Below are 25,999 nucleotides of genomic sequence, written 5' to 3'. Positions count from 1 at the left end.
GTATTAAAAAGATTAAAGGAAGGTATAAACATTCATCCAAACTTTGTTTCAGTTTTAAGTTTCAAGAAAAGTAAGGATCTTGGATATAAGTATGGTTTTGATGATTGATTTGATATTTTCTTGATGTTTAGTTAGTTAGTATTAAGGTTGATGTTTTTTGCCTTAAGAACATGATGTTCTTGAGAGGATTTATTGTTGAGATGATGATATGGTGGTTTTTGATGGTTGTATAATGACTTAGGACGTAAATAAAACTCGAATCGTAATCGTAACCTCATTAAAACGAACAAATCACAACTTAAGTTTTTTGCAGAAGTTACCGAATGTACAAACTGTAGTTTCTTGAAACAAAAGACTTGATCATGATATAAAATGTTATGAGGATCTTTTAGGCGCTTGAATCGCTTGATTTTCAATTTACGGATCAAAAGTTATGACCGTTTTAGTAAAAACGATTTGCGCAACAAAAACTGCTACAAATTACGAACTTCGTAAATAGAAATGATCGACTTATAAAAAAAATAAAAATCATGAAATTTTAAGAGAGAGTAATAAATAGAGTTTCTTAATTCCATAAAAATTTCTAGTAAAAATATTGATATTTAGATTTTATAAAAATATCGGAGCCGAGGTCGCGCGGAGTACGAACATCAAAAAGAATCCCCTGTTAGAAACTGCTTCTTCGGGATTTTGACCCTTTTCCCAGAAAACCATTTTCAAGTAATGTCTTCTAATTTTTTTCTAGATCGTGCATGCGAAAATAGTGCGTCAGTTGAATTAACGGTTTGAGGGAAATCAACATTTTAGTGAAAATGGTATGAATAGTTAAACTCCGTAGTTGACTGAACTTTTAAAATGTTTTTCACCTATTTAAACTTATTTTATCAAAATGAAACTTTTATGATAAATATTAAAAAACTCAAGAAGCTCCTCGAGGTGGTTTCGCATTAAAGTATTAATTTTTCGATTTATTAAAAATGTTAGAGTGTGAGTCACGTAATAGTAACATCCGGTAAAGTCAACTCTAAAAGACTACGATGACCGTCCGTTTCAACCAAGGATTGATACTTATTTTGAGTCGGTCGAATATTGAAAATTATGAAGTATTGTACTTATTAGAAATATAAGGTGGTGATGGGATTAGGAATACTGATTAAGATTATGATATTTGTTGATTAGAAAACCCGGAACGAGAGAAAGTCGGAAAACGTATATTGGACTTCAAGCAAGTTTTCAAACCCTACATTTTAAGAACTGTTGTGTTGTGATTGCTTTTAAATACTGCAATATATGTATGATAAATGTTTTACGGAGATTTACAAATTGTTATATATTGAATCATAAGATATGATGATTTTGGTAAAATAAAAGTACCGAATTTGAAATGATATATTTAGACTGAGGATTGGTCGGTGTAAGTTTATAAAAACCCGAAAGTATTCTGGAGTTGTTATATTTGAGAAATGTTAACGTTAGAGAGTAGTGTGATATGTATATTGTAGACCGATAATTGGTCGATATGTATATTATAGTAAAAACCGGGGAATCATCCTAGTGATATTTTGGGCGATCAAAAGTCCGTATTTATTTTATTCCAAGGGACTCGATGTCCACTTGTGAAGTATTAAATACCTTGAATTTATTTAAAATAATTTCCAAAGAACGTATTACCATAACTATATTTAATCACTCGAACAATGGATATTATTTCAGATATTCATTTTAAATAGGAGAAATATACTCCAACAATTATTTGTTTTAAACTCAATTACTTATATCTATTAAATATTACTTTAATTATTTAAACATAAATTAGTTGAGGAATATTATTTCAAATATTCTTTTAAAAAGAATTATTCGAGGTATAAATATTTAATAATTATTATTCAATTATTAATTATTTATTAAATGATTCAATATGATTTAAAAGTCATAAAACCTATTCTAAAATAATGTTGGATTTCCGAAAATTATTCGAATACTTTCAGATCGTCGATGAATATATCTCGACCTATTTTAAATATCTAAACATAGTTTAAAAGGAAACTTCCCCCTTATTTATTTATCTGTTGACAACGGTCAACTCACATTGTCTTAGTACTTCCTACGATCGGAAGTACATATATATACACATAAGATGAGTTGTTCTATCAACAAGAAAAATGCTTGGGGAACTTCAATGTGGTTTGAGTTCTCGAGATATGATGGAATTATTCAAAGGACTTGGAGGGGTAGACTCTAGTATGAAGAGTACTAGGGAGACTACCAAAGGTACCGCAGGCGAAGGTACTCTGTGTACTCAGGAACTTGTGAAGTATGTGTATACCCGAAATGGGACACGTAGCCCGAATGCAGAAAGGGTGATAATCGGGATACGGAGTTGCCGTCCTTCTACTAGTAGAAAAGATTAATGTTTTCTGTAGTACGACGGATTATCATATGCGGTGGCTCCAGTGAATGTACTATTCTTTCAATTGAAATTGAGATGCAATACTGTAACCCAAGCCTAGGTGCTGGGTTTACCATTAAGGTATTTGCAGAATAATAAGTTAATCAAAGAATTATTTTTAAAAGAGGTGTGTATCACCAAGAAAACTACTTGAATAAATACATATCCTTATATGGATTAATATAATTTCTTTAACAGTCTTTTCATACTGTTGATTATTATGGCTGAGCATTATTGTTTACTCTTGCTTTTTTTTAAATGTCACAACACAACAGGTTACCAATATACCAGTGTTGGACTTAGTCACTTGAAATCATGGGGAGAATCCCTTACAGCTTTGTCTCAGGTGGACCAGAGTATCTAGATAAGTATAAGATGTTAGTAGTAATTATTGTAACTTCATGTAGAGGTTACAGATAATTATTTAAGATCCTGTAAAGTACATTTGAGTGTAATAAAAAAGATTATATTTTTTACATCATTTTTAGGCTATAACTGGTGTGTGTGTGCGCGCGCGTAAGATTGGGGTCTGTTGGATTATTGAATCAATACAGGTTACACATGAGTGAAGGATGGCGTGACGACCCAGATTCCTGACCCCATATTTGGGGGCGTTATAGAAATGGTATCAGAGCAATAAGTTATTGTACTAAGAGACGAGAGTGTTGGGAGTCTGTCTAGATTCGAGATTGCGTAAGAGCTCATATAGAGTTCATCATTGGACTACCGGATGTAGCCCCAATGTATAGGTTAGGATAAGTGTATATTTGAGGTATTAAAACATGACTGATAGGGCCATTGGAGATAATCAGAATGATGAGAAGAAAAATTAGAATCATATATGATTTGGCAAATATGTGGTTGTAGAACTCGGAGCTAAGTCTCCAGGGCATTTGGGGTAAAGACGATATTACCAACACCATATGTTAATTTTGATAACACGAGCCTTGTTACTCGTAGTTCTTTATAGGTTGCCCATGAGGGGGCATCACATGTGAGAACCATGAAGTCTAATTATTAATATACAGTTGAGGTTATTGACCCAAACTAGTTGAAGGTGTCAATTTACCAATGAGGATGTGAATATCGTATTAATCACGAATTCACCAGAGATAGTGTCCAATATACCCTTAAGGATATTTTTATATTAAGGAAGATTTGAACGTAATATACGAATGTCATCGTAAGACGAGTACACTACATGATAATATTAGTGCGTGTAACATATAAGGTTATGATGGCTTAGCTCAAAAATCAAGAGCATCGAGAATCGATGGCATGTCTACAATTAAATGGCGTAAGATTACAACGAGCGATGGTTCAGTCTTTGAACCTTCTAAAAGGATAGAGCAGTGAGTCTAGAGTGGAATTCTTCGATAGAAATAATATCAGAGACTATGTATATATATTCGTAGAACTCAATATATTCAGTAACGTATGTTCAATTACACACACATGCCACCGGACTATGGACTGCATTAAGATCCCTGAGAGATCTCTTTGATCTGTTCCTAGGGGGAACTGGCCACTTGTAATTAGTAATGGATGTGTGTAGAAGGCCCTATCGGCTTAACAGATGCTTTTGGAATATTTTTTATTTAGGTCTTCGAGGTAAAACACCAGAATGACAGATATACGTGCGAAAGTCAAGATAATAATCGATTTTAAAATGATGTTGAAAGAGACACTAGCTGAAACATGGAATTACAAAGACGAAGAGATGGTATCATCCTTAGACGGATAATGATGAGATTTAGGATAATCAGTGAAATATTTTGACACCTACTTACTGTCACACTACTCCCTCCAAACTGTTGATCATTCGTATTGCCTTGATAAGTCGTATCAGGCAATCCTTTTCATTCCCTACTTTGAACTTCTGATGTGACCATCTTGAATAGTCTTTCTCCGCATTAGGACTTATCAATTCTTTTAGTTGATCCATGAATCTTCATTCATAGATTATGTTCTTGTTCGGCTCAGAGCTATTTATACCTTATTTCAACTATCCAAGGAATTTTTAATAAATTTTACTCAATTCATAAATTTTTAATATTGTTATAATATGAGACTAAAAAATCAGTGCTATGTTGGTGCAATCGGAGCAACGTAATGAGTAAGTTATAAAAAAAGGGAATAATATGTTTAGTTATTATCATAAGGATCTTTAACATTGTTATAGAAGAACGATAACAGAGATACCGACGGTATTAGTGAGGTACGCTTCTGTGAAACATTATCGGAATAGGTACTAATGAATTCGGGAAAGACCAAGCATGTATGAATTCGAGGAATAGGATTTTGAAAAAGTGAAGGTAAGATTAGTAACAACCCCATGTTAGCAATACCTGACGATAAAAAGAGGATTTTGTGTGAAGTATAATGATATGACTATGTGGCTTATGGAATGTGACATAAAGTGTTCTAATAATAATCTAGAATAATCGCGATAAGGTTCGTACTGAAAGGGACAAAGAGTTTAAATTATAAGGAAAATTTGGAATTTTTTTCTTACAGTGAACAAGAGATAGAGGCTATAGTGAAATTGATCAAGAGTTATAATTGAGAAATCTATTATCATCAAGGAAAGGCCAATTTGGTGGCCGACATTTTAAGTAGGAAAGATATATTGAAGATAACAAATTTCAGAATAACTAATGAGGAGGATCACACAAATGAATTTAAAGTAAGACAATGTGAAGAGAACCCTTTATAATGTAACGGAAAGGATTAAACACAACTAGAAACTTAAGAGGATACTAGTCATGACCGGATATGAAAAGGGATGTCATTGAGTAGGTAAGTAAGTACTCGACATGGATAAAAATGAAAACAGAAAGGAGAGTATTAAAATTTTGACGATTGCGACTTGTAAATGACCTATATGGGAGTAAGAGTTTATTATAATAAATTCTGGAGGAGGATTATCAAGAACCAAGTAAGCCGTCGTGCTATTTTAGGATTTTGAGTAATAGGTTAAATAAGACCGCTTATTTTATTATGCAAATGATAGATCTACGCTCTATAAAATTGTTATGAACATGGAAGAGATAATTGGTGATAGAGAGACCCCGTGATATTGCGCCACGCAACGACCCAAGAATTAATTTCAGAACTGGATTATTTCCCAAGATATTTTATGAGAAAGGACGAACAGAGGCATGACTTAAAGTTCTTAAATCGACAAGTAAGATGGAAGGACTATCCATACCATTGAAGATACGTCTATCGGCTTGCCTTTTATTTAGAACGGTTAGGAGAATCACCTATCATTGATAGAAAATTGATATAGATATACTTACCACGCGAGCAAATAAAAAATAGACGTCGATATCCCTTACGAAGGACAACGTGGAAGAATGAAGGATGTTATGGTTAGAGCTGACTGAAGGCAAGGAAGATCGTACACGCCCTTTAGAGGCCACTAGTAGTTGTTCCCAATAAATGCGAATACGTCTAATATGCTAGCGAGAATAATGAATACGACCCGAAAGGTATCTGTTATTCCCAAACAATGCAACAAGAATCACAGAAGGGGGGTTGAATGTAATTCTGGCTTCTTTTTCTGATTTTAAGAATGTTCCTACTTAATATATGACAGTGTTTGATTTTACAAGAAGTGCGGAATGAAAGTAGAATAGAAATAAAAGCACAAAGTAATAAAACATAAAGCTTTAAAACTTTCTGGTGAATTTGAACTTATCCACCAGAGATATATATATATATATATATATTTGAGAATTTTGTGATGCTTGAATTACACACAGCTGCTTACAAGTGAACTTACAAAATTACAGAGAGATGCTTAAAAAAATACAGCTTTATCTATCTCTTTGAAAATTATGCTTACTTTGTTAGTTTATTCTACTTGCTACACTTGGTTTATATATAATCAAGTTACATGATAGTAAGACAAGACAATAAGATAAACTGTATCTAGTCTAACTTCATGCTACTTCATTATCCAGCATCTTTGAATGTCTTCATAATTGCATGGAAATGGTAATGCTTCTTTGTTCTCTAAATCCTGCAATTAGGCTGCCACATTCCATTTACAAACACCCGACGCATGTGACTGGGTTGTAACTGTCAACTGCTCTTTTGAATTATGATTATCTGTCAGGACTATGTTTATCATCCGTCGGGAGCCTTGTTGATTATCCGTCGGGAGCCTTTGTAGATCATCTGTCGGGAGTTTTTTCTGTCACTTGACTCTATTTCACGTATACAGAATTAGAAGACATCTTATATTTACAATTAGCCAACCTATTCTTTAAATCAATCTAGTAGTCAACATGACTCAAAGAATCCTACAGCATCTACTCAACTAAAACATTGTTATTTGCAGAAATGTGCTACAATACTTATTATTACATAAGCTACACTCTCGATGGATGTTTAGTTGTCATCTGTTGGGACCATAGAGTTCATCCGTCGGGACTATATTAGAACATCCGTCGAGAGCTACAAAAATATAAAGTTAAATCTACTAAGGTGCTTTGTTCAACTTATCATCAAGTTCACAACATATTCCTAACAATCTCCCCCAATTTATGTCTACTGGAATTGTAGCCAAAAATTAAGAGAAACTTGACGATAAATAAATACCCTAAATGAACAGATTAATAATGGTAGATAAAACTAGTAAGTGCTACAGTTTATTTGAAGATTGAACAAAGTAAAGTATATAAAGAGTTCTCATAATCATTTTCAAGGTGCTCCTCTAGTCTGAGCAGATGATTTCTATTTCCTTGATTGTCTTGATTTCTTCCCAAGCTTCCAGTTATTTTCTTCTATTTGATTTTAGAGTTGTATGTGAAATTTAAATTCTTCAGCATTTGATAGATCCAACTTTTCTTGCATTTCCAATAGAGGCTCATTGCTTGAGATGCTCAATTGGTCATCTAATCTGAAGAATCTTCAAACAACTTTGTCATCCATGAATTCCATAAGCCAGTAAGGTCTCAAGTGCACTGTATTTCCTGTGAAGGGAATGGATAGAGTTCTTGGAAGTGCATTTGAGGCTTTTCAGCTCCTGAGTTCTTCTATCTTCTTTAGAACCAATTTCTTGGCACTCACATTGAATCCAAAAATTTTTTTTGAAGGAAGATAAGATCTTTATCAAAATAGAACAACTTTCTTGAAGAATTTTGTGAAGGGGCCATATGATCTCTTTCCCACCCTTGTATTTGAACACCAGTCTTTCAGGGAGATTTTTGTGAGCATCAATTGCTCTTACTTCTTCTAGTTCATCCATGTAAAGATTTATATCTGAAAACTCCTTGATGTCACAGATATATAGAAGATCTCCCTTGTTGACAGTTGGTTGAGCTTTGGTTAAGGTTTTGGTTCTGAGACTCACAGGCTTGACCTTCTTGATTGCTCTTATCTTTGTCTTCTTTGACTTGTTGAAGATTGGTAAATTAAGTTCAGGAAGTGGCAAACAATCCCAGTCTACTGGCTCATCCTTGGGAACTATTGTCTCACCATGAAAGTTCCTTGTAGGATCCACCTTAAATTCTTCCTGCACCACTGAGGGCTTGGATGTTTGAGTTGTAGTTGTAGACTGGATGCGAATGTAATCTTCCATCTTATCATCATTGAAGTCCAATCTTCTTTTGGGAAGTATTTTGTATCCGAACTTCCTTCTCTGTTGAGGTTCATTTTGCATTTTTTGATCCTGAGCTTCACCTATCACAGGTTGCTTCTCAGAAATCTCAGTTAAAGTTTTCACAGCTTAAAGCTTGGCTACTATAGCAGCTTGCTTCTTCTTCTGTTTGAGCTTTTTAGCATCTAAAGCAGCCTGCTTCTTTTCTTGCTTGATTCTCTCTTTTTCTTCCTTCTTAGATTCTACAAACTGAGGGTGTCCAGCCACCATACAGATTTGTTTCCCATTCCTGTAGATCTTAGCAATTCTTCTTTTTAGCACCGAGTCAGTTGGATCTTTGAAGAATGCAATGGACCTTGCCAACAGCTTCTTTTCATCTGGCCTTAGAGTCTCAAACATAAGATCCAAGGGATTTTTGTCAGATGACTTTGGATGATTCCTTTTGGGCTTCAAAACCAAGTTAGCTTTTGGAGACATTATGCATGAAGGTTGTCCCTTTGCCAGATTACCTAGACTCATGTCATTCACAAAAATTTGTTTTGCTTGATAGAAGTGATGAAAGGTCTTGTTTGGTTTCTCAATTGGACCAAATTTCTTTATGATTTCTTCATCACTCTTCCTCTATTTTTCATCCAATTCCTTTTCAACTGCTGCAACATTAAGCTTCTTAAAATTTGTCTTTGAATCCAACTTAGCAGCTGCTATTTGGATCAGATCAATGTTGTCCAAGACTGGTGGCTTAGGAAAATTAGTTTTTGGAACAATTACTTGACTAACTTGTATGTTTAGCACATTCTCCCCCTCACTGATTGGCTCTCCTTTACTAATTAGGACAAGTGAATCTTTCTCCCCCTTTTTGTTAGCATCAAGTTTAGTGGAGGTAGAAGTTTGTACAACCACTAAATTTTGAAGAAACTGAGTTTGTTGGGCTTGATGTAAGTGAATTACAGTGATGGAAGCATCCAATATCTTGAGTCTTGTGTCCAAAGAGTCCACTTTGTTGGCCAGATCAGAATTTTTCCTGAGTTGTCTGTTAATGTTAAGCATGGTGGTATTGGGACACTTAGCATCTAGCCTGTCAGTATTTTTTGACTTGATCAATTTCTATCTTCAGCTCAGTGACATCCATAGACTATTTGAGAGACTGAATTTGATGTAGTTGGAAAGAATTGAGGTGTGCTTGTAGAAGTTTCTTTGTGTTGGAATTTGTGGTGTTTTGAAGAGCTATCTGAGTTTGTTGAATAATGTGAGATAGAGTATATTTGAAGTGGTGCTCATCACATTCTTGGAAAATGCCCAAGATGACATGCTTGATCTTTATCTAGGGCTTGCTTCTCCCCCTATATCCATTAGCTCTTCTTCTTCATAATCTTCATCCCCAAAGAAGTCCTCAGAACCACCAGGTCCATAATCAATGTCATCACCAGCTGTAGATGGCAAGGCTGTGATGGCATCCTTTGCCCTTTGTATTGAGGCAGTGGTATGCACTAAGTTTAACATCCTTTCAGCAACCATATTATCCTGTCAGCTAAGACTTGATATGATGACACAGGGTGAGTAAATGCCTCCGCTTTATAAGAAACAGAGTCTAAAACAGCTTGATATTCTTGCTGAAATAGTTGTTTCTTTTCAGCCTCATTGACATCCATTAACTCACTTATAATGGGATCTTCCCATTTAGCTATACCTGCTTTTCTCTCAATTTCTCTCTGTTCTTGCATCAAGGGCTCCTCTTGGTTCACCACCCTCACACCCTCACCTTCACCTGCTAAGGTGGAACTCCCCTCACTCACTTTTGTCAGGCTGGAAGAAATAGCCTGCATAATTTCTCTCTTTTCCTCTCCTTTTGCCTGATAGCAACTCATCCTCTCACTCTTTTCACTCCCTTCCCCCAATCCTAGAAGTGATTGTACAACTACTAACTCATCTACACTTGAAACAATTGTTAAAAAATCAGCTTGTGTAGTGAGTACCAACGGATGAGGAACATCCATCGGGGTAGTAGTTAGGATAGCCGACGGATGACTGCTGTTAGGCACATCCTTCGGGATACAATCACTGACCGACAGATGAATAATATCCACTGGAATAGAGGAAATGATAATTGGAGTTGAAACTATTGTGGACTCTGTGCAGATTGATGATAATTTAGGCAAAGAAGTCTTAACAGTTCCTGAAAGAATTGGCAAGTGAGCCAACAAATCATCTAGAAGATGATGCTCACTTGCACTGAATTTTGGCTTCTCCAACAGAGTTAAAGAAGGAGAATCATGGATTGATGTGTGAATCATATCCACATCCATAGAATTGGTGGGAGAGTTTTGTGTGGTTGGTGCTTCTATTGTTAAAGATTTTGGCTGTGACTCCACATTTATTGGAGCCACATCAAACTAAATTTGAGATGGTGCAGTGACTGAGTCTTTAGCTTCAGTTTGCATTGTGTGTGATCCCCGTGCATCCCCAAGTTTTCTAGATTTCTTCTTTATTGTATAAGTTTCGGGTGAATCTGTGTCCCTAACCCTTTTGGCCTGTGCTCCTGGTTGGGAGCTTGTTTCAATAGTAGCATCCTTTTGGGAGGATGAAACTAGAGATGTGCTAATTTTCTTATTAAGCACCACAGTTTGTTGGGAAACTGTGGTGTGGCTAGGTTTGGGTACATTTATCTTTCCATCCTTATTCTTAGGATTTCTTTTATGTTCATCCATGTTCTCTAATAAAATGGTACCTTACATCAATGTGCTTTGTTCTAGAATGATTAACTGGATTAGCCACAATAGATATTGCACTAGTATTGTCACACATAATTGGAATTTTGTGTAATACTAGGCCTTAATCCATTAGCTGACTTCTAATCCAAAGCACTTGAGCACAATAACTTCCAGCAACTATGTATTTAGCCTCAGCTGTGCAAGTTGACACAAATTGTTGTTTCTTGCTATACCAGGATACAAGTCTTTGTCCAAAAAACCGACAGCTCCCACTAGTGCTCTTTCTGTCAACCCTGCATCCAGCAAAATCTGCATCTATGTATCCAACAGCTTTAAAACCAATTCCCTTAAGATACCATAATCCCAAGTTTGGAGTCCCCTTCAAATATCTGAAAATCCTCTTCACAGCCATCAAACGTGATTCCTTTGGATTGGCTTAAAATCTTACACACAGACATGTAGCAAACATGATGTCTGGTCTACTTGCATTTAAGTACAAGAAAGATCCAATCATTTCTCTATAGCTTGAAATATCTACACTTTTTCCCTTTTTATCTTCATCCAACTTTCTAGCTGTAGACATAGGTGTAGATGCAGGTGAACAATCAATCATACCAAACTTTTTCAATAAATCTTTGACATACTTATTTTGGCTGATGAAGATTCATCACTTCTTTGACTAACTTGAAGTCCAAGAAAGTAACTCAATTCCCCCATCATACTCATTTTATATTCACTCTGCATAAGCTTGGAGAATCTTTGGCAAAAATTTTCATTTGTAGAACCAGATAATATCATCCACATAGATCTGAACTAGGATTATATCATCACCATGTTTTTGTAAAAGAGAGTCTTGTCAATAGTACCTCTAGTGAATTCATGCTTAATCAAAAATTCTGATAGTGTGTCATACCAAGCTCTAGGTGTTTTTTTAGTCCATAGAGAGCCTTGAGTAACTTGTATACAAAATTTGGAAAATTTGGATCTTCAAAGCAATGTGGTTGTTGCACATAAACTTCTTCTTCCAACACACCATTAAGGAATGCACTCTTTACATCCATTTGATACACCTTAAAATTGGAGTGTGCAGCAAATGCAAGAAAGATCCTAATCTCCCTTAACTTGTAACCTAACTCAAACATGATAGCATCACTAAAATTATAGTAATTATCTGTAACTATTATGTAGAGCATGTTAAGCATAACAGTATTGACGGAATCAAAGTTGCTTATTTTACCAGAGAACACCTTGGTAACTACATCACACAGAAAACTCCACTCTTTCCAAAGACCTATCCTTATAATCTCACTTCACTTAGTGGTAGGAAGAGTATAGCTAATAGAAGTAAGCAAGTTAACTAAATCAGCATCTGTGTGTGGTTTAGTAGTAGTGTTTTCAGTAATTTTAAATCATGCTTGAATAGAATCACTGTTAATGTAGAATTCCTTACCTTTAATGGTGAAAGTTATGGTTTTTTCAGTTTCCTGATAGACTACAGTAGTCCACATCTCCTCTACAACTTTACAGGAGATTGTGGGTGATTCCAGCATGGCATAGTTAAGTTTTCATCCCTTCACAAAATCCATCATTTTGTGATAATCTTGAGAGGCTGAAATTTCTTTGTTCACAAGAGCTACGAAATTGTTCTTCTCATAAATGAATCCTGTCTGGGACATGATCTTGACTACTGGTGCCATTGTTGAGTAGGGAAAATTATAGAAAGAAAGGGGTTTAGCTTTGAGGAAGAAAAGAGCAGTTAATTGCAATAGAGAAAGATAAAAGCTAAAATGAACTTAAAATAAGGCTTTTATGTATTCTCAGATAAAATGAGTTAAAAATTAAAGGTAAAAATTAAAGACCCAATAAAAATTGCCCAAAATAGACGTTTAAAAGTGAAAATAAACTGTTAAAATTCTATCAATTATCCGTCGTGATATACTTACAAACTGTAAGTATATCCAATGGATAATGTTCAGAACTTCAACGACTAAGATGTAGACAATTCGACGGATGAGAATAAAGCCATTCGACGGCTAAGATGGGTATAAAATTGTTAGTCCCTAACAATACAACAAGAATCACAGATGGGGGGTTGAATGTAATTCTGGCTACTTTTTAAGATTAAAGAAAAATGGTTCTAACTTAATAATATATAAGTGTTTGATTTGCAAAGTGCGGAATGAAGAGTTAGATAAATCAAAACACAAGTAATTAAAAACACAAGTCTTTAAAAACTTTCTGGTGGATTTGAATGTATCCACCAGATATATATATATATATATATATATATCAAGAGAACCCTGTGAAGCTTGAATAGCTCACAGCTGCTTACAAATATGAACAACTAAACTTATTGAGAAATGCTACAGGATTCAGCTTACAATTGTTTCTCTGAGAATGTATTTTTTTAGTCTTCTTATTATTCTACTTGCTACTCTTGGTTTATATATCACCAAGATTACATAGTAATAAGACTAGATAATAAAACAAAACCTATCAAGTCTAATACTATACTGCTTCAAAACTCTATTCCAGTATCTTTGAATATCTTCAAAATAGCATGGAAATGGTAATGCTTCTTTGTTCTCAAAAAAATTCAGTTGAATAGGCTGCCATATTCCTTTTGCAAACACTCGACGTATGTGACTGTGTTGTCACTGCTAATAGATGTTTGAATTGATCATCCGTCGGGTACATGTTTATTATCCGTCGGGTTGCCTTGTTGATCATCCGTCGGGAGCTTTGTTGATCATCCGTCGGTAGCTTTGTTGATCATCCGTCGGGTAGCTATTTGACACTTAACTTCATTTCACTTATGCAGAATTACAAGACATCTTATATTTACAATTAATCAACCTACAACCTATTCTGCATATCTAATTAAAGTCAACATGACTTATATGCTACTACTGAATATATATAAAGGTGTTTGTAGAAATGTGCTACATGACTTATTGTTACATAAGCTACTCACTCGATGGATGTCAAATCATCATCTGTCGGGACTATATTGAGTCATCCGTCAGGACTATATTTGGTTATCCGTCGAGTGCTATATTTTTCAGTAAGTTGAATCTACTAAGGTGTTTTGTTAATGTAATCATCAAGTTCACAACATATTCCCAACAATCTCCCCCAATTTATGTCTACTAGAATTGTAGCCATAAATTAAGAGAAACTTGATGATAACAAAACACACAAAGAAATTACAGATTTAAAAGTAGTAGATAAAACTAAAAAGTGTTGCATCTGTTACTGAAAAATTTACAAGACAAAGTGTACAAAAATTTGCTCACAATCATTTTCAAGGTGCTCCTCTAGTCTGAGCAGATTGATCTATTTCCTTGATTGTCTGGATTTCTTCTCAAGCCTCCTGTTGTTTTCTTATATCTGATTTTGGAGCTGTCTGTGGAATTTAAGTTCATCAGATTCTGAAAGATCTAGAATTCGTTGCATTTTCAGAAGAGTCTCATTGCTAAAGATTGTCAACTGGTCTTCTAATCTGAAGAATCTTCTAACTCCCTTATCATCCATGAATTCCATTATCCAGTAGGGCCTTAGATGCACTCTACTCCCTGTGTAAGGAATGGTTAAAGTCTTTGGGAGTGCATCTTTGGCTCTAATACTCCTTAGTTCTTCAATCTTCTTTAGAACTAATCTTCTAACTGTCATATTGAATCCAAAGTTCTTTTTAAAGGATGAATAAACTTTTATCAGTACAGATTGGCTCTCTTGAAGAATCCTTTGAAGTGGCCATGGTATCTCTTTTCCTCCCTTGTACTTGAATACTAACCTTTCAGGTAGATTCCTGTAAGCATCAATCCCTCTAACTTCTTCCAGTTCATCCAGATAGAGGTTTAGATCATAGAATTTCTTGATGTCACAGATGTACATGATATCTCCCTTGTTGACTTTTGTTTGAGCTTTGGTTAGGGACTTGGATCTGAGAGTTGAGCGCTTCACTTTCTTGACTGCCCTGGTCTTTGTCTTCTTTGGCTTCATGAAATGAGGTAGGTTGAGTTCGGGAATTGGTAGACTATCCCAGTCTATTGGTTCATCCTTTGGAATGATAGGTTCACCATGGAAATTCTTGGATGGATCTATCTTGAATTCTTCATGTGCAACATAGGGCATGGATGTTTGAGTTGTTGTAGAAGTAGACTCTTTGGGAAAGTATCCTTCCATCTCCTCATCACTGAAATCCAAATTTCTCTTGATTATTTGCTTGTACCTTGGCTTTTTTGTCTTTGGAGGTTCATCTTGCACTATTTGATCTTGAGATTCAGCAATGACAGATAGTTGTGCAGAAATTTGTTGTGTGGGTTTCACAGCTTGCAACTTGGCCAAGATAGCAGCTTGCTCCTTATTTTGTTTGAGCTTTTTAGCATCTAGAGCAGCTTGCTTCTTTTCTTGCTTTAATATTGCCTTTGCTTCCCTTTTTGCTTCAACAAATTGGGGGTGTCCAGCCACCACACAAATTTCCTTACCATTTCTGAAAATCTTTGAAATTCTCCTTTTCAATGTTGAATCAGCTGGATCCTTGTAGAATGCAATAGATCTTGACAACAGTTTCTTCTCATCAGGCTTTGGTGTCTCATACACTGTGTCCAAAGGGTTCTTTAGTGAAGATTTTGGGTAGTTCACCTTTGGCTTCATGATTAGATCTGCCTTTGGAGATTTGATGCAGGATGTCTGGCCTCTTTCCAGATAGTTCATGCTCATTTCATTCACAGAAATCTGCCTGACTTGAGAGTGATGAATGGCTGATTTTTCTGGATTCTTTGCTAGACCAAATTTCTTTTGAATATCCTTATCAATTTTCTCCCAGTTTATTGTACTAAACTGCTTCTTCTCAGTTGCTCTCAAATTGGCTGTTGCTTCATTAATTAGATCAATGCTATCTTTAATTGGTGGCTTTGTGAAAGCAATTGTTGGCATAATTGCTTTACTCACTTGAATGTTGAGCACTTTTTGCTCCCCCTTACTCCTAGAGCTCTCTTTCTCCCCCTTTTTATTATCATCAAGCTGAGTAGAGGAGGAGGTCTGTGCAGCCACTAGTTTCTGAAGCAAGTCTGTTTGTTGAGCTTGGTGTAGATGGATTGATGTAAGAGATGCTTCGATTGCTGTCATTCTTGTATCCAAGGCATCTATCTTTGTGGCAAGATCAGAATTTTTCCTGAGGTGTCTCTTAATGTCAAGCATTGTAGCTTCTGGAAGTTTAGAATCCATCCTTTCAGGAATGTCCTTTTTTATCTGTTCAATATCACCTTTTATAGTGTTGACATCTTGAGCATATTGAAGACCTTGGATTTGTTGTAGTTGCAGAGAAGCAAGATGTGCTTGAAGGAGCTTTTTGGTGCTGGCATTTGTGGTGGTTTGAAGAGTGGAATTTGTCTGATTTATAAGTTGAATCAGGGTTGTCTTGAAGTAGTGTTCATCACATTGCTTTAAAAATGCCCAAGATGGCATGCCTGATCTTGAACTAGGGCCTACTTCTCCCCCTATGTCCAATGCCTCTTCTTCACTATCTCTACCCTCACCTCCAAATAATTCTTCTGAACCACCAGTCTCATAATCAACATCACCAGCTGTTGAAGGCAAAGCTGTGATGGCATCCTTAGCTCTTTGCATGGACTGTGTGGTGTGCACCAAATTTAGCATCCTTTATGCATTGTCATTGCCCTGTCCAGCTAGAAGTTGATAGGCTGGAACAGGGTGAGTAAATGTCTCAGCATCTAAGGAGGTGGAATCTAAAACAGCTTGAGTTTGCTGAAATAGTCCCTCCCTGTCTGCATCCTGGACATTCATTAACTCACTTACAATGACATCCACCCTTACATCTCCAGTACCTGCATTTCTCTCATTATCTCTCTTTTCTTGCATCAGGGTCTCACCTTGGCTCCCCACCCTCACACCCTCACCTTCACCATCTAAGGTGGGACTCCTTGTAGGATTTTATACATCACAGAAGCATGGTGAGGGATACTTCTCAGCATATCGCGACTATCCGGATAATACGAATTCACTGCTTAGAATACCAAGAACCTATTCAGTGAATAGTTACCGTACAATTAATTCCTTCTACCCTGCAATGTCATGATTAAATACAAGGCATGGAACTCGTGTCAAGCCTATCTTATTTAATCATATGCTTTCCCATTTACTATGCTTAGTTCTAATTAATATGAATTAGAAACTCCTTTCTAATTTCATTCACTCTGGCCAGAGATTCATGAACTAGCATAAGTGGATCAGCATTGAACATTCTCTTCCTTTCACTGGAAGGGGTATATCCTTTATTGATCATACACTATCTTCGTGTACAAATTCCTACACCCAGTAGAGCCCTTATTATTGTCCCTGGAGACTAAGAACTAAACCAAAGTATAGTTCAGTGTACACAAGATGACTATGATGACCTCAAGTCTAAGGATACTTGTACAACTATCACTATGTGAACATCTGCTGACACGTGAGTGAACTCCATAATTTGTTCAACTGTGTGAGTCATGTCCAGTGAACTTATTCTATAATAAGCACCTACATACTAGCTATAGTGTCACCACACAAATGTCTATGAGAACAGACATCCTTCATAATGAAGCAAGCATATTATGTACCGATCTTTGCGGATTACTAATTACCAGTTAGTAATCCTACGACCAGGAAATATTTAAGTTCAGAGTTATCATCTTTTAGGTCGCATTATTATGATCTAATCATAATCCATAAAAAGCTTTACTCTGAACTATGGTATGTCTTATTTAAACACTTAAATAGATAAAGCCCGCAATAAGACCAAAATAAGTCTTTTATTAATATCAATGAAATCAAAACAGATTACATAAAAGTTATTCCTAAATCATCATACAAGATTGGACTTAGGACACATCTCTTTCAATCTCCCACTTGTACTAAAGCCAATCACTTTTGTATCTAATACCCATCTTGTCTTTATGACGATCAAAGTGACTTTGAGAAAGTGGCTTTGTTAAAAGGTCTGCTATGTTGTTATGTGTGTCAACTCTCTTGACGTTGACATCTCCTCTTTCAACAATCTCCTTAATCAGATGAAAATGTCACAAAACATTTCCTATAAGAAGTATGTCATCCATATACAATACAAGAAATGTTACCGCGCTCCCACTAACCTTCTTGTAGATACATGGTTCATCTATGTTTTTGATAAAACCAAACTCTTTGATTGTCTCATGAAAACGGATGTTCCATCTACGAGAAGATTGCTTTAAACCATATATGGTTCATAGCATCTTACACACTAGATGTTCATTTCCCTTAGAAAGAAAACCCTCTGGCTGTGTCATATACACTTCCTCTTCAAGTTTCCCATTGAGGAAGGGCGTTTTCACGTCCATTTTCCAGATCTCATAGTCGTAGTAAGCAACAATCGCAAGCAAAATCCGAATTTATTTTAACAGGGCTACAAGCGAGAAAGTTTCATCAAAGTCAATCCCTTGCCTTTGTCTGAATCCTTTTGCCACGAGCCTGGCCTTATAGGTCTCCATCTGGCCATCTGTTCCAATCTTTCTCTTGTATACCCATTTGCACTTAATAGGCTTCACACCCTCAGGTACTTCAACCAAAGTCCATACTTGGTTGGTATACATAGATTCCATTTCGGATTTCATGGCACTTTTCCATTTCTCTGAGTCAACACTACTCATAGCCTCATTATAGGTCATAGGGTCGTCATCATCAATGATTGACAACTCATTGTCATTCTCAATGACAAGGCCATAATACCTCTCAGGTTGGCGAGACACTCTCCCTGTCCTACAAATGGGCTGTTCCACAGAAGGTTGTTCAGTCTGAATAGGTGTTTCCACTTGAACCGTAGTAGTTTATGCTTCTTGAACTTCATCAAGTTCAATTTTGCTCCCACTGTTTCCTTCAAGGATAAACTGCTTTTCCAAGAAGATAGCATGTCTGGAGACAAACACCCTATGATCGGTGTAAAAGTAATACCCTAAAGTCTCTTTAGGATATCCCATAAAATTACATTTTATAGATCGAGATTCCAGCTTATCTGGGTCAACTTACTTGACATAAGCTGGACATCCCCAAATTTTAACGTGTTTAAGACTCAGTTTCCTTTCTTTCCATATCTCATATGGAGTTTGAGGACCGGATTTGGAAGGCACCTTATTCAGTAAATATGCTGAGGTTTTCTGTTATTCCTAGTGAACTAACAATGAGATTTACAGAAGGGGGGTTGAATGTAAATCTCAAAACTTTTTCAAGTTTTGAGCAGTTTCAAAGGCTTTGTGTTTAAGATAAACAAGTGTGTGAATTGCTTTAAGCTAATACAGACAGATATATATTCAAGCACAAAAGTACAGAACACAACAGACCTTAAAAACTTTTCTGGTGGATTTGTTGTTCCACCAGAGATGGTATTTCAGAAAATCTGTGATTCAAGAAATTGATCACAGCTGCATCCTAGTACAAACTAGATAATTTTTCTCAAGATTTTTCTAAACAGCTCTGGAAAAATTCTCTTCTAATTACTAGCTGCTACTTGGTTTATATAACACCAAGTTTACAAGTGAAGACAAAAATAAAAAGTACAATAATAAAATAAGTTCTCCACTTGTTTCTTCTCCATTTTACTCCAGTGTATTGTTGACTATTGCCTCTTTATACTAGAGTAGAACGGCTGCTTTTTCTGATGTTCCTGAAATAGGCTACCACATCTCAGTTGTCTCTGTCAACCCATGTGCCTCTGTTTGTAGGTACAACTACCACTTGTCAACTGCTATTTAACAGAACATCCGTTGAAGCCTTCATCCGTTGATGGCTTTATCCGTTGATGTGTTAGCAGTTGAAGCTCTATCCGTTGATGCACTCATCCGTTGAAGAATGTTATCCGTTGAAGCTTTAGAGACATCCGTTGAAGCTTTGTTTCTCATCCGTTGAAGGTCTTTAAGTTATCCGTTGACACCATTTCATTTATACAAAATTACAAGGCATGAAATATTTACAATTGGCCTTCCTATCTGCATATCCTTTAGTAGTCAACATGACTTATAATTTCCCTCAACATTTAAGAATTATATCTCAAATTCAGAGACTGAAATGTGCTACAACACTAGACTTATTTCTAAGTAAAGCTACACCATCAACGGATAGCCAAAGTGGTCTTATCCGTTGAGGCTACAAACACTAGATTTCTACTTAAGTGTTTTGTTAAACATATCATCATACTAATGTACATATATTTCTAACAATCTCCCCCTATTTATGTCTATAAGAATTGTAGACATAAATTCAAGGTTAACTTGATGATAACAAAACACTTAACAAATATATGAACTGAAACTAAGTAGAAATTTAAAAGTGCTGCAAAAGTGTATGTACTAGAAGGTAATTGAAGATTTACAGTGTTTCCAAGGGTGCTCCTCTAGCCTGAGCAAATCATCTTTTTCTTCTTTGATCCCTGGTTTTCTTTCCTAACCCTTTGTCATTTTCCTCAATTTGGAGTTGGAGTTGTTTGAAGAATTCAGCTTCATCTTCATCACTGATATCCAACTTAGATTGCATTTCTTTGAGAGTTTCATTGCTGGCAATCTTGAGTTGGTCTTCAAGTCTGAAAAATCTTCTGACTCCTTTATCATCTCTGAATTCCATCAACCAATGAGATGATTTGTGAATTGTAGTTCCCCTTTCTTGAATGAGTAAGGTTCTGGGCAAAGCATTGGGCTCCCTCCAAGTTTTCCTTATGTTGGCAATCTTGTTGAGAATTTCAGTCTTGGCAGTCCTGGTAAAGCCAGAATCCTTTTGTATGGCTGAAAAGACTCTGATCAAGGTAGAGTAGCCTTCATTCAGAATCCTGTAGAGAGGCCATGTTCTTTCCCCAGCTCCTTTGTATCTGAACACCAATCTCTCTGGTAGCTGTCTGTAAGCAGCAATTCCCCTTACATCCTCCAGCTCATCCAGATAAAGTTCAATGTCTGAAATTTCTTTTATGTCACAGATGTGAACATAATCATCTTTAGAAATGGGTGGCTTAGGGTTAGGTTTATGTTTTTGAGTGAATTTCTTAGAGTTTAGGGGAGGTGTAGATTTGGATTTTCTTTTCTGTTTCTTTGGTAGTGGAAGAGTGGTTAAAAAGGTAGGCAAATTGATGGTGTCCCAATCAATAGGTTCCTCTTTTGGGATGATTGGTTCACCATGGATGTTTATAGTGGGATCAGCAACAAAGGGTTCAGGTATGGAAGGTAGAGATTTAGTTTCTTCAGTGTTGCCTTCACTCCTTCTATGTGCCTTGGCCTTTCTTCTGTTTCCCTTCTGCCATTTCTCTTTTTCCTCCATGCTTTCACCAAATATACTCCCAAAAACCTCATCTAAGTTTGCAATCTTGTCTTCACCCTTGACTTCAATTCCTTTCTCATTTTCAACTAGACTTGACTTTACCTTTTGTTCAAGCTTTGCTTGTGCTCTTTTGTTAGCCTTGAGTTTTTCAGCTTCTTTCTTTAACCTTTTGGTTTTTTCCCTCTTGGCTATTGAGAATTTGGGATGTCCTTGCATCACACATATGCTCTTTCCCTCTCTAAAGATAATAGCCATATTTCTCCTTACTGCCTCATCCATGGTCTCCTTGTGTTTTATGATGCTTGTACCCAAAACTTTGTCTTCATCAGGCTTTGGAAGAGGAAAGTCCACTTCTTTCATCTGAGCAAAGTCTAGAGGGTTCTTTGTGGAGTCCTTGCTGGATCTGGTGTTGGGCTTGAGAACCATAGGTTTTAGATTCTTGAAAGAAGTCGCTCCAACCTTATTTCTCCTTTCTGGCTTGTGCTCCATATTGATTGGTTCAACCTTTGTGCTATGTTTCACAGATATTGATTTATCTTGTGTTGAGCCAAACAGCTGTTGCATCCTTTCATCAATTCTCCTCCTTTGCTCTTTCACTTGAATTTCAGCTGCTGCTAGCTGGATTAAATCAATTCCATCAGGCTTTCCTTTGATTTGAATGATTGGAGAAGTAGTGATGGCAGGAACTAGCACTTTAGATATTTGGATTTTTGTAGATGGCTCTCCTTCCCCTTCCCTTTTACTCTCCCCCTTTTTGTTATCATCAAGGAGAGGGGTCAAGCCCTGTGCTTTTGCCAGCTGTATAAGTAGATTTGTTTGAGATTGTTGGTTGTGAAGAATGGTGGCCACAGAATCTTCAATAACTTGAACTCTGTCTTCCAATTTGGCCAGCCTCTTTTCAGTATGTGATTCCTTTTTCAATCTCAACAAAATGTCCTGCATTGTAGCAAAGGGCATGACTGAATCCAAATTTTTAGAATTGTGGGATTTCAAGTCAGCAATATCCTTTCTGAGTTCATCCACACTCAGATTCTGTCTTACTTGCTGCAACTTCATGAGATCCAGTGAGTCCAAGTGAGCTGTAAGGATTGCCTTTGTACCAGCATGAGAAGTTTTCTGAATGGCCTGTTTGATAGTACTGATTTGTTTGACTAAGGAGACATTGAATTGCCCTGTTGTAGACTCCTTTGTGAAGGCCCATTCAGGTAGATTTGGAATAGAACTAGGGCCTTCATCTCCCCCTAAGTTCATGCTTCCATCAGAAGAAACAAAGTCATCATCATCAGAATTTACTCCAAATTCTTCAAATGACTCACCAGCTGTTGAAGGCATCTTGTTAATAGCAGTTTTGTCCCTTTGAAGAGATGTTGTTGTATGTACTAGATGTAGTGTCTTTTCTGCCTCCACATTGCCCTGTGCAGCCAATACTTGATAGGCTGAAACAGGATGAGTAAAAGTGTCAGCATCCAAGGAAATGTTATCAATTACAGCTTTGTAATGTTGCTGAAATTGTCTTTCCTTTTCAGCATCATTCACAATCATTGACTCATTCGCAATGGCTGGATCCATCCTTATATCTGTTGTACCTGCCTTTCTCTCATTTTCTCAATGTTCTTGCATCAGGGGCTCCCCCTGGCTCACACAACTCACTCCCTCACCTTCACCTACTAAGGTGGTACTCCTCTCACTTACTTTTGCCATGCTGGAAGAAATAGCATGCATATTTGAGCTCTCAATCTCTCCTTTTGCCTGGGAGCAACCCAGCCTCTCACTCAAATTGTCACTCCCTTCCCTCAGTCCTAGAAGTGATTGTATAGTAATCAAGTCTTCTACACTTGGAATTGTTTCAGTTGTGTGTGTAGAGACTATCAACGGATGAGGAATAGCCGTTGAATGTGAAACTGATGGTATCAACGGATAACTGCTGTTAAACTTATCCGTTGAAGAACAACCACTTGTCAACGGATGAGTGATATCCGTTGAAGAAGGAAAAGAAGTAGAAATTGAAAGTGATATAACTGTTGAATCTGTGTAGATTGATATGAGTTTTGGTGACACAGATCCTTCAATTACATCTGAAAGAATTTGCGGGTGATCCAACAAATCATCTAAAAGATGATGATCACCTGTATTTGAGTGGGGCTCCTCCCTGAGTTGTAAAGAGGGAAAATCAGGAATTGATGGGAATAACATATCCACATCTAGAGATGGTGAGGAAGTGTGTGGTGATTGATGTGTGTTAATTATGAGAGAATGGGGCTGTGACTCCACATTTGTTGGAGCCACATCAAACTGAGTTTGAGAAGGCATAGATACAGATGGATGTATCTGTGCAGTGTGTGCACCCTGTGTAGAAGATTGGGTTCTAGCTCTCTTTCTTCTAATAAAGGCTTTTGTTGGTGAGTGTTTGGCTTTAGTGTCCCTCCCTCGTTTGTGTGTTCCTGGTTGGGAACTATTTTCAATAGTTACATCCTTTTGGGAGGATGCAGCTAGGGATATGCTAGTAACCTTTTCAACCACCACAGCTTTTTGAGAAACTGTGGCTTGGCTAGCTTGGGAAGCACTTTTCTCTCCTTCCTTATCCTGGGGGTTTCTTTGATGTTCACCCCTCCCCTCACCACTCACACCCTGTTCACTCCCCTCAGGGTTAATGGTAGGTGTTACAACTGTTGTCTTTTGAGAAACAACAGAGGTGGTTTTCTTTGTCTTTGATTTTGAAAGTTTAGTTTTGGTGACCTTGGTAGGAATCTGTTGGGGCATTGTCACAGATTCCATGGCCACACTAGAAGATAAAGAAATAGAGGGGTTGGAAGAAGTAGGAGTTGTAGAAGCACTTACCTCACCTACCTGTGGTGCATTCATGATTGGTAAATATACCAATGGCACACTGCTGTTGAGATCCATTCTCAATAAATCTGCAAGAACTCTTTTCTCTTGTGCCCAGCACTTGAGTTTATTATTCTCATTCGTAATGACCAAACCTTCAGCAACATGGTTAGCCAATAACATAAAGAATCTAGCATAATAGATGTTATTAGGTCTATTAGCTTTGTTACCTAATCTAGTACCCAATTCTAGCATAATATAGTTGCTAAAATTAAAATACCTATCAGAAACAAGCATATAGAGCATATTAACAAGAGATGAAGTTATGGCATCAAAATTGCTAATTTTCCCAGAGAAAACCTTGATAAAGGCATCCCAAAGAAAACTCCATTCTTTCCTAATGCCTTTTCTTGTAATACTCCCTAAACTAGCAGAGTTAAGAGAATAACCTATGGAATCTAACATGCTGGATACATCATTATTAGTGTGTGGTGTCATGGCATTGTTCTCAAGTAATTTAAAACATGCTAGTAAGTCATCACAGTTAACACAGTGATTTTTACCTTTGAGAGTGAAGGAGATAGTCATATCTATGGAGTTGAACTCAGCAGATGTCCAAATCTCCTCAACTACTTCACAGTAAATCGTTGGGGCTTCCAGCATTGCATAGCTAAGTTTACAGTTTTTGATGAAGTCCATCATTTTGTGATAATCTGAGTGGGCTTCATTCTTTTCTACCAAAGCTATGAAATTGTTCTTCTCATAGATGAACCCAGATTGAGACATAATCTTTACTACTGGTGCCATTGTTGTGAGTAGAAATTACAGAGAATAACTTGAAGGTTTTGCAGAGAGAAAATGGTAAAAGCTTTGAAATTTCAAGAAAGCGTAAAGTAAAAATGAAAAATCAGAAGGGCTTATATACTTTCTCAAAAAAAACATAAATAAGAGATTAAACAATAAATATGTGTAAGTGAATTTCAGCCGTTTAAGAATAAACTGTAAGTATTCTGAAAACTACCTTTAAAACAAATACATACAGCTGTATGTATGAGTATCAACGGTTAAGACAATAGAATCAACGGCTGTGAAATACTTGAATCGACTGATGTGATATTTCAACGGATAAGGTAAACTGTCATCCGTTGAAGAGCACTTCAGTTTTATCCGTTGACGGATAAAAATTCCAGAAATGTATATGACTTTCAACGGATAATGAACATCCGTTGACAGAACAATTTTGACTTTCAACGGATAGGGAATATCCGTTGATGGAATAATCTATGTTAAAAATCAAATTTGTTCTTGCAGCTAATACATTTCAGGCTTCAATTCAAATTGCAATGAGGACATGAATTTTAAGAGTAATTAAGCATACCTAGCTCACTTACCAATCTTGTGAATGTTGATTCATCAAGTGGCTTGGTAAATATGTCTGCAATTTGTTGTTCACTTGGAACAAAATGAAGTTCCACTGTACCTTTCATCACATGTTCCCTAATGAAGTGGTATTTGATATCAATGTGCTTGGTCCTTGAGTGCTGCACAGGATTCTCTGTTATGGCTATGGCACTTGTGTTGTCACAAAAAATAGGAATTCTATCAACATGTAGTCCATAATCAAGGAGTTGATTCCTCATCCATAACACTTGAGAGCAGCAACTTCCAGCACCAATGTATTCAGCCTCAGCTGTAGAAGTAGAGACTGAATTTTGATTTTTGCTAAACCATGATACAAGCTTGTTTCCCAGGAATTGGCAGGAGCCTGTTGTACTTTTCCTGTCTATTTTGCAACCTGCATAGTCTGCATCTGAGTAGCCAATTAGATCAAAACCAGACTCTCTAGGGTACCAAATTCCTAGATTTGGAGTCCCCTTGAGATATCTGAAAATTCTTTTAATAGCTACTAAGTGAGATTCTTTAGGGTCAGCTTGAAACCTAGCATAGAGACATGTAGAAAACATTATATCTGGTCTACTGGCAGTTAAATATAAAAGTGAACCAACCATGCCTCTATAACTTGTAATGTCCACAGACCTTTCAGTCTTATTTAATTCAAGTTTGGTGGCAGTGGCC

The sequence above is a fragment of the Apium graveolens genome, chromosome 8 (genome assembly GCF_009905375.1).
Source record: "Apium graveolens cultivar Ventura chromosome 8, ASM990537v1, whole genome shotgun sequence".
In the NCBI taxonomy this organism is placed as follows: Eukaryota; Viridiplantae; Streptophyta; class Magnoliopsida; order Apiales; family Apiaceae; genus Apium; species Apium graveolens.
This window is presented reverse-complemented; position numbering follows the sequence as displayed.